Raw genomic sequence first — 4,229 nt, 5'->3', positions numbered from 1 at the left:
CGGGTTGCTGGCGGAGTGACAAAGGCAGGATCCCGGAGGAGCCACACGTAACCTGGCCCCGCCGGCTCTGGCATCGCTGCCGCGGCTCCCACCGGGCCAGGACTGAGCTGCTGCCTCTGCCACTGCTTCCCCTGCAGCCCTGGGCCTGTCCCTTTGCCTCAGTTTCCCCCATGGAAGCTGAAAATATCCAGGTCTGTCTCCCTGCATGTTCTGGAGTGGGGAGCTCTGGCACCGTGGCCTCAGTGGCAGCTGTCACCAGGACTGTGGGGCTGTCACAGTGCTGGGCATGTCCCACCCTGCTTGCTGCCACGGCCTTGTGCAGGATTGGGGCTGCTCAGAGCTGACCCAGAGCATCCTCTCCTGAGCAACAGGGGGTTTGGGTCTATTCCAGAGCCCCCAGCCTCATGCAGCCTGTAACCCAACTTCCATGGGGACTGGGAGGGCACATTTCCCTGTGGCAGGCACTGGTTGTGGTCCCTGTGCCTTTTGTAGGGTTGTCACAGGGGGTGCAGAGCACACAGCACCTCAGGGAAAGGTGACCAGGGCAGCTTCCATTGTTTCCCACAGCATCCTGCATCCCAGTTCACAGCTTACTGGGAGGCACTGGGGCTCCACCCCTTTGGGGGGATGCCACCCCTTTGGGGGAGATGCCACCCCCTTGCTGACAAGGGATGTGGCCGAGTGGTCCCCAACATGCAACCTCTGGGTTTTCCTGCTGTGAAAACCCACCAGGTGCTGGGGTGGAACACGGAGCTCCTGCAAGGCCAAGCAGCTGATAAGAGCCCGCTGCAGCCGGGCCCTCTGCAGCCCTCATGTATATTAATCGAGATGAATATTTATGCAAAGTTCCTCTCTCCCTGTGAACGCTGCTCGAGTGCAGGCGTGATCTGGCCTCTGCTGCCAGGCTGGGCAGTGAGATGGCTCTGGTGGATGGAGGTGGAAAGGAGCTGGGGGTGGGATTGCTCCGTGCCAAGCTGCTCTGGCTCAGGTAGGATCTCCCAGCCCGCTGGGATCTGGGGGGATTTATCCTTGCTGAAGCCCTGGGGTGGAGCAGGGCTGCTTTGTGCTGCATGGAGACCTGGAGGTGAACATCCCGCAGTAGTCCAACTGATGCTGTGCTCGTCCCTCAGTGCTGCAGGCCCAGGAGGCAGCTCAGCACCTCACCAGGTAGAAACTCTCCCAATTTCTCCCAGAAACTCTCCCAGTTTCTCCCAGAAACTGTTCCCAGTGTCTCGAGTCCTTCATGCTGCTCTGCCTCGTGCCGAGGCATCACCTCTCCATTGGCACAGATGGACATGGATCAGCCTTGATCCATCCCTCAGTGCATAAAGAGCCTGGAAATACCAAAATGAAGATGCTGAGCTGAAATCCATCTTCCTGGGTGCAGTGACTGCATCCATAGGTCTGGGAGCCATTTGGGACAGGCTGTTGGCTGCACCGCCGCGGCAGCATCCTCCGTCCGAAACAAACCCCAAAGTGAAATTTATTCCAGGGCTTGTTCACATCCTTCCTCTTCGTCTCAGCACTTGGGCTTCCCTTGCTCTTTTTCCTTGGCTTTTCTCCCTGCCACCAGCAGCAGAAAACTCCATGTGAAGGGCCCTGGGAGGGAGCAGCAGCCGCGGGCAGCCGGTGCGGGGCCGGTGCCTCCATCCTGGTGACGGGCACCGAGCGACTGGCGAAGGCTCCTCTGCCGGCACTTGCTGCCTCTTCCCATCAGAGCAGCTTATCTTGCAAACCAAACTTCCCTGTTTATCGCCGGTTTTGTTTTTCCACTGGAGCAATTCGCGGCGAAGTTTACGGGAAGCGGTTCAGACAAGCGGCTGCTCCGGGGCCTCGCCCCGTGCTTCCAGCCAGGGTGCTCCTGCTAAACCTTTCTGAAAAGGTGCTGCTCCTTGCCCTGCTCAGGGAATATGGTCCCTGGGGATTGGGCCCGTCGGGGGCCACAGGAGCTCGGGGGCTGGTTGAGCATCTCCACATCCCCCAGGCCAGGAGCTGGACTTGACTCTTCCCTGAATCCTCACCCAGGGCTGGGCACAGAGCAGCTGCCACCTCGGCGACTCTCCCTGTCCCTGATTTCTGTGCCAAATGAAGGGGAAATAAGAGCTCTCTGTCGGAAGCGCAGCAGTGCCGGGTGCCTGGGGAGTGCCCGCCCGGTCCGTGGCTGTCCCGGTGTGCCCGTTCCCCGTGGCAGTGCTCGCTGTTCACCGCGGTGCCAGCGCCTGCACAGCGATGGCAGCGGCACCGGGGACCTTGTGTCAACCTGGCGGGTTATTATTGCCTTAATGGACAGGTCTGATTCCCATCCAGCCACAAAGCCCCGGCGTCACCACCTCCACACATGCTGCTCTAGTGACAGCCTGGGTGATGCTCTGCTTGCACCGAGCCTGGGCCCCCTCCAATCCACAGGCACTGGCCAGGCCAGGAGCCCTGAGCAGTGTTTTCCCCACAGCCCAGCAGCTCACGGGGGTGAGAAGGAGGATAGGGGCTCTGGGCCCTCATCCTGATCAGCTGAGGACATGCTTTGTTTTGGCTGGGAGGGTCTCTAGTGCCTTCCCAAGCTCTGGCTGGGGGGAGCTGGGGGGCTGAGCACGCCTCTTGCCTTGCTTTCGGCTCACGCTGTGCCGGGGGAGGTTTGCAGGGATGCAGCAGCAACGAGCAGCTCCAGAGAGCACCCAGTTGTCCTGGTAACGGTGGGTGCCTCCAGCTCCCACAGCTCAGCCCCCCCAGCGCTGGAGCCCCTCAGCTGTGAGCAGAGTCCCACCTGGGGCAGAGGAGACTTGGCAGGGAGCTGATGTGGAGGCTGGAAGGACTCACTGGCTGGACAGGCAGCAGCAGGCACAGGGGATGTTACGTGTGCAGCCACAGCCCGTGACCAGGCCTGGTGGCAGGGGGAACTTGTAGGACAGTGGGGTAAGCCAGGATGTGCCACAGCTGGCATTTGGGTCAGGGAAATGACCCAATACATGGGTGTTGTATCCCACATCACATTCCCCATTGTATCCCATGTGGCATCCCATGTGGCATCCCTTCCTCGCAGGGCAGCGGTCGCTGGTGCAATCGATTGATGCCTTTGGAAATTCCTGATTCCCTCAACCATGCTGGGCTGCGTGAGCAAACACCTTGTGGGAAGCAGGGAGTGACCCGTGAAGCTGTGGGTTTGGGATTGTCCACACTCAGAGCTGTGCTGAGCTGTATTTACAGAGCCGGGTTCGGGAATATCCTCCGGCTCTGTCGGAGCTAATGCTGCTTTTCTCCCCGGGAGAAAGACCAGCCTGAAAAGCTGGTGTGCTTTCTTCCAGCCTTGACCCCGAGGGGATGAAGTGTCTGTCTGGGGACACTGGGTCAGGCATCCAGAGGCTGCAGGGGAGGACTGGGAAAAGGGAATGCCAGGGAGGGAAGGAGCTGAGCTGCACATCTCGGGTGGATACGATCCTGCACTTCCAGCAGCGCTGGGACGGATTAGGGCTGGTGCTGAGCCACAGATTCTCAGGGTGCTGAGCAGTGATCCCAGTGGTGCCTCCTGCCCTCTCCCTCTGCCAGGCTCAGTTGTGATGGAGGGCACGAGGGAGAGATCTGTGCACCCCCATGGTGGGTACAGCACCCACAGCACGGGGCAGGATGTGTCCAGCAGAGGTGGACAGGCAGCAGTGGGAACGTGCTGCATTCCCAGCTGCGCTGCTCCCGCAGCGAGGCAGCCGGGCCCTGCCGCATCCCGCTGAGCTCCTCCTGCACGGCTGGGGCTCCGGGTGACCCCGTCCCCTCCAAGCCAGAGCTCCCGGTGCTCCCGGCCAGCTCTGCCCCAGACGGCATCGGGGCTGCAGTGGAGCCTCTGTGCTGGCGGCTCAGTCACCCGTGGACCACCAAGACACTCAGGTTTATCCCATCTGTGCACAGCCTTAAACACATGAAACCGCAGCTCTGCAGCCCCCCAAACACCCCTGTGCCTCTGGGGGTCCCACAGGCTCCGTGGCACACGCGCTCGTGCCACATTTGTGCAACCACGGGGTGTGACAGCCCCATCTCTCAGTCTCCCTGCGTGCTGTGCCCCCTGCACCCCACAGCCCCTGGCACCCCACAGCCCCCTGCACCCCTGCAGAACATGCCATGCCAAGGCCTGCACGTGTGTGCAGGTGGGGAGCACACACAGGGGGAGCTGCAGGGCCGCTGGTGGGGAGCACACACACCCCACGCAGCCCTGGGGTGCCACGCACAGCCCAGGGTGCCCCACA

The sequence above is a fragment of the Corapipo altera genome, unplaced genomic scaffold, assembly GCF_003945725.1.
Source record: "Corapipo altera isolate COAL_440 unplaced genomic scaffold, ASM394572v1 201, whole genome shotgun sequence".
NCBI lineage: Eukaryota > Metazoa > Chordata > Aves > Passeriformes > Pipridae > Corapipo > Corapipo altera.
The sequence above is the reverse complement of the archived record's forward strand: the minus strand, read 5'-3'. Positions refer to the sequence as shown.